Consider the following 6,370-nt stretch of genomic DNA (forward strand, 5'->3'; position numbering starts at 1 on the left):
TAATAGAAATGACTGTGTGAGAGAGAGGTGATTGCTACAAGCAGTCGCTTTGCTATTTACCCACCCCTGAATTTAAAGGTAGGATTGAGCAAACTAATCCACCTTTGCTCTGGGCGTTTGAGCAATCTGTTCTGCCAGCAGAGTTGTAGGCATGGCACACGTGGGTAAAGGTAATCACCTAAGGGTGCTTCCTTTTCCAGCTGGCACAGCTGTATCTACAAGATCTGCAGCCTTTTTACAGTGCCCCGCGCTGCTGCAATGCTTCTCTAATGAAATGCAACAGTGGCTTTGCTGTGGCAGCAGCTGTCCTACAAAGAGGATCGTGTCATTCCCTGCTGCTTTGGGAGCAGTCGACTTGCAATTACAACCATTGATGTGATAGATTGGTTAGTAGTAAAAGATTGTCCGAAATTTGTAGAAAAGATTGTCCGAAAGTGAGTATGCGCACCTCTGGATAAATTCAGATATGAGGACGCATCTACATCTCTAAAAGAAAAAGGAGGGCAGGATAAAAAGAGAAAGGACTTAGAAGTCCTAACACCGCCCCCACTCTACATTCCACCGCCCGCACTAACAGCTCCTGTCCTTAATGGACTCCCCGAATTAGCTAATCCAGGAGAATCGGAATCGGATCATGAAACACAGGGGCCGGTAACCAGAAGCAGGGCAAGAAATCAGAAATCTGCTTTAAGGGAGGGATTATATCCCCTACGAGAAATAGTGATGGGGGGATCCCAGCCAGGAATGGAATATGTGGCCATCCCCATTAACTCTGGGGATGTCTGAGATTTTAAGAAAAGGACAGGAGGAGGGTAAGCGAGCTTTAATGGCAACTGGCATGTTTGCAGCTGCTGAGGAATAATTCTAACTGGAATAATAACTGTACATTGTATATTGTATATATATAAAAGCCCGGGCATTTTTGTTAAAGTACACTTTTATACATATGTTAATATGTAAATATGTAAATATAAGGACTGCCATTGAGGTGTATGTCTAAGGGAACAAAATTTGCCCAGGCATATTATCGGCTCATCAGGTTTAAATGTCCTCAGTGTAATTGTCAAGAGGCAGTTAATTTACAGTGGTCTGATTTTACTTGTGTATCTATATATTGTGGATTTTGGAGGGATTGGGATTGACTACTAAAGAGCTTCTAGGAAAACAGTGGAATATTGACCACTGTAGATTACAATAGGAAAAGTTCAAAGCAAAGAAATCCCGAGGAAAAGCCCTCTAGGATGTATACTAACACATTGGAGGGATATAGTGGGGTGAAAGGGTACAGAAAGTAAAAGAACTCTTATCAAATATTGTAATCAGTGGTGGCCACTTTATAAACTAGAGGATGGAGCAGAGTGGCCCCTAAATGGAACTATTAATTATAACACCATATTACAGTCAATGTTGTTTTTGTGGAAAGAAGAAAAATGGGATGAAATATGGTATATTGATTGATATGTTGTTTCAGTATCTTGGAGGGAAAAGGTATGGAATTAAGTTGGACTCTGACTGAGCCTTTGGTGCTGGTATTAGAAAAGTACAGGCTGGAGAAAGATAAAGGAAGTGTTAAAAGGGTTGCTGAAGGTGTTAAAGGTGTGGCATGCAGTATTTAACAGAGCTATTTGAAATTGAATGAGCAGGGAAAGGTGATGTAGGCATTATAAAAAGTAACAGTCTAGAAGTTTTGGTATATTTGCTGTGGTGTTTGTTCAGTTTCCCAAGCATTGGGGAGGGGGGAACAGCCTGCTCCACCAGGGGCCTCTCCAGCGGCCGCAGGGGGGCTTCGGCTCCAGCGCCTGGAGCGCCTCCTCCCCCTCCTTCTGCACTGACTTTGGTGTCTGCGGGAGGGTTTCTCGCTCTCCCAACTGCTGTTGAGCAGCAGGCTTTTGTTTGTTTCTTTGTTTGTTTTCGTGGATGTGCTCTCACAGAGGCACGGACTGTGTTGCTTATGGCTTGGCTCTGGGCAGCAGTGGGCCCCTTTGGGGCCAGATGAAATTGTCCCTTATCTATCACGGGGAGGTTTCTGGGTTTTTCTCACGGGGGCTGCCACTGCAGTTTCCCACCCCCACACCCATCACCCCCCCCCCCCCCCCCAGAACCTTGCCATCAAACCCAATACACTGGAGCAGCTAAGTGATTACTGACTTGTAAAGTATCAGGGATTAAATTAACTAATGAAACCCTAAATGTGATGGGGGTAGAAGGGACTGGGATAACAGTGCCACTTTTGGGGAATACTAAGCTGAGACCAGGGGATAAAATGATCACTGGACAATTATTGTATGTATCCAAGGCAGGGACTAACTTGATGGGAAGGGATTTGATGATTAAATTGGGCATTCAAATAGTAAATTGTTAGACTGGAATAACAGTGTTATTAATGGAGTGCTCTCTGGCCCTGAGAGCAAACATACATGTATATTCACCTCTGACTGGAAAGACCCTGAAATGGGGGCAGAAGCAACAATATAGGTGGACAATTTTACCTCAGGGCTATACAGGGCCACCTATCTATTTGGGTAAATTCTAAAAAAAGATTTTGGAGCAATTACAACCTCCCAAGGAGGTATTAATGTTACAAATATGTGGATCATTTTAAGGAAAATCGATACTCCCTGATGGGAGAGAAATGCTGAATAAAGTGATAATGAGGCAAATATTAACTGTTTTACATCAGAAGAGTCATTGGGAGGTGCAAGCAATGTGTGATGTTGTTCTAAGAAAGCATGTCTGTGTAGGAATATATACTTTAGGGAAACACACATGCAGAGGATGTACTATATGTCAAAAGGTAAATAAAAAGGTCTTCTGTAACCCATCTAGAGGGGGACGGGAGCCAGGGCTTTGACCTTTCCTAAGTATACAGGTAGACTTTACTGAGTTACTTGTTTGTCCTAATTGACCACGTGACTGAATGGGTGTAAAGCTTTACTGCAAGGATTAAAGCAGGCCTTAGAGATTGAGTGGGATTTTCACAGCCCCTGGCACCCCTTCTCTTCTGGAAATGTAGAGCGAATGAATGGTGAAATTAAGAAACAACTAACAAAACTTATGCTGGAAACTAAGTCTTCTTGGGTAAAATGTTTACCCCTTGCACTGTTAAACATATGGACACAGCCCAGAACTGATGTAGGAATTTCTCCTTTTGAAATGCTGTATGGTATGCCCTATGACTTGGAATTGCCACTTGATCACCCTCAATTCTAATTAAGACTTGGAAAGAGACTTTTTTTAACACCACGATGGGGAAGGCCCCTATGTTGTTTTGCTTACTACAGAAACAGTCGTCCGGACTGCAGAGAAAGGATGGACACATGCCATCCGTGTTAAAGGACCCATCTGTGACAAGAAGTGGGAGATCGCTCCAGGAAACAAAGACCTGAAGCTCACATTGCGACGAACTCGATAGGTACCGTGGGTTAAGGTAGAGGCTCTCCCCTGAAGAACACTACTGCTGCCGAGAAGAACTAAAACCTCGTAGTTGGCTGCAACCCAACTGACGAGTGAGGCAGAGGAGTGAATAAGTGGGGAAAGAAATGGGCCTCAGCCATTCCTATCGGTATTTGGGGGTTCTCGCAGTGATTTCATCCTGCATAGTGACTCAACACCACCCCCACCAACCTTTTAATGGACTTTAAGTCGATTCGAAGATCAACAGGTTATTGCAACCCAGATAACATCGGGGGGGGGCCAAGCTTTACTTCTACACTATGTCAGCTGATCTCGAGGCCCTGATGCTGGGAATATATGGGATTTTATTTCTGCCCAAGTTCTAACCTGGGAAAGGGGTACTGTAAATGCCTGAATGTGTATTATTGTGCATACCGGGGGTGTGAAACCATTGCTACAGACTGGACACTCGGGGCTGGTCAGGATAAATTCTTACAAGTGGGATATGGGCTGCAAGGTTGTAACCGACAATTGGATCCTTGTTACAGGTGGCGAGGGCATGGTATAGGGTATACAGGAACCTTCCACGGAAATAAAGAAATTTGCAAGGTTCTGTATATAAATATAACAAACTCAGACGATACTAGCTGGGTACTAGGGAAAAATGTCAGATTTTACTAACATGGAACAGATAGGGGAGGACTCATACCAATAAAGAAGGAAAAACCCGAGACTTCCAAGGTAGTCGGGCCTAATAAAGAGTTATTAGGGGAAGGTTTGGTTGTCCAGACTGTAAAGATACCTGGGACTGCCCAACCTACTACAGTGTTTTCTAATAAGTCAACAGAGTTATCCTTACCCACACTGCTTCCAAGCATTGTGAAAAAAAAAAAAAAAAAAAAAAAGAAAGGGGTTGTACCCGAGAGTAGTATGTGGAAAGTTATAAATGCTAGTTTCCAGGTACTAAATCGAACTAATCTTGAGATAACTGAAGGGTGCTGGCTATGTGTAAGTGTTAAGCCCCCATATTATGAAGCTATAGGAGATATGGGGAGGTCTGAATATTCAAACGAGTCAAATCCTTCCAAGTGCAGTTGGGGTCAGGAAATTGGGATAACTTTGACTCAAGTTATGGGAAAAGGTAGATGTATCGGCACAGTTCCAAGAGATAAAAATGATCTGTGCCATGCCACTGAAAAAAAAAAAAAAAGTACCAAACACACAAATGATTAATTCCTGCAAATAACACTAGGTGGGTATGTTCATTGTTGAGAGTCACTCCTTGCCTATCTTTAAAATTGTTTAACACATCTCACAATTTTTGTGTACAGGTGGTCATTATACCAAGGATTCTATACCACACTGAAGAGTATATGTATACCCATCACACAGTGGCTGAATACCATCTGGTAAACATCATACTGGGGTGGTAAGAGATACAATGACTAAATTGCGGGAAGGATCAGAAAAACGCAAAAGGGAAAATGAGGCTCCTCAGAATTGGTATGAATCCTGGTTTAATTACTCACCTTAGCTTACTACACTGCTAACAACCATAGCGGGGCCCTTGTTGTTACTTATATTAACACTGACTTTTGGACCATGTATATTCAATCGAGTAATTGCAATTGTGAAAAGACAATTGGAAGCTGCTCATCTTATGCTTGTGTATGCTAAGTATGAATCTCTTGAGCAGGAGGAGGACGACGCAGAAACTTTGATGCTCAGCAAGAAAATATTGCAAAAATTCAATGAACAAAATATGTTAGAAAAAGAAAAAGGAGGGATTGTGATAAATTAGTAGGGGCTTGTTCATTGTCCTTGAGAATTTAAAGAATCTACTGAGGAGATAAGGTTTCACAACTCACAGCATTGTAACATGGGGACAAATGGGGAAGGGGGGTTGGGTAAACATCCTTGTTAAAACAAGGATTTTGTAAGATACCACCCACCCACCTCAAGACATCCTATTTTGCCCCCACCTGAACACAAGCACAACGCATGATCACCGGAGGAAGAATAACGACCCCCAACAACAGACTGCGCAGCCTCAGAACAAGTCTCGACAAGTCGACAAGTCGACAGGTCAAGTCTCGACAAGCCAGAACTTGAATGCTCTAAAACAGCGACACTGGAAAGGGGAAGTTGCGTGCTGTGGTGGAGCGGAGACTCCCCAGCCACCCAGCACTGTTTTGCTTGTGTCTGCTTACTTGATTAATAAAATAATTTCAATAGACCAGAAAATTGTGTGGTCTAACTTATAACATTAGGGGTGGCAGCTTTTTCCAAGACTGACCTACGCCTGGCACCTAATCTGCGTTTCAGTAGACGTACAGAAGGGAACAAAGAGCTGTGTTGTTAGCACTGTATTTAAAAAGCTACCGTGAAGAAGATGCCTGTGTTGAGCGGACAACAGGAAGCTTTCATTGCATCTCCAGGCAAAGGAGAGGAAAAAAAAATATCACTGAGGCAAAAATGTGTTTCTTCTTATCCACTTCAAGACGATGTTGAAAACCTGGTATCCTAAATGCATCTTTACCTATGGAACCACAGTCAGCTCATTGCATTGCAACTGGAAAATTTCATACTTAAAAGGGAATGACAGGCAATGAGGAAGCAGGAGCGTTCCTGGCATCAAAACTTTTGCTCTTTGAAGTTTTGGGCAAACTTCTCCCCGTTATTAGTCGGGAGAGAAGAAGACCTTCACAGTTAAATATATATAAAGGCGTAAATCTCGGTTGTACATGAACAGCTGTCACAACTAAGGGTTCCCAGAAGCCCCATTCTGTTTTTTCTGACTTGGGGAAAAGATCAACTTTTAGCGTCTGAGGTAAAAACATTGCTAAAAGCAGCGGTATGTGGAAACACAGCGTATTGAAGAGAAGTACGTAGTGGGAGTTAAAACGTAGACTAAGATATCTGGACACGTACTGAAGGAAGAGCTCCTCTTTATTCAACTTGGAGGTGGAAAAAAAGG

The sequence above is a fragment of the Anas platyrhynchos genome, chromosome 22 (genome assembly GCF_047663525.1).
Source record: "Anas platyrhynchos isolate ZD024472 breed Pekin duck chromosome 22, IASCAAS_PekinDuck_T2T, whole genome shotgun sequence".
Taxonomy (NCBI): Eukaryota; Metazoa; Chordata; class Aves; order Anseriformes; family Anatidae; genus Anas; species Anas platyrhynchos.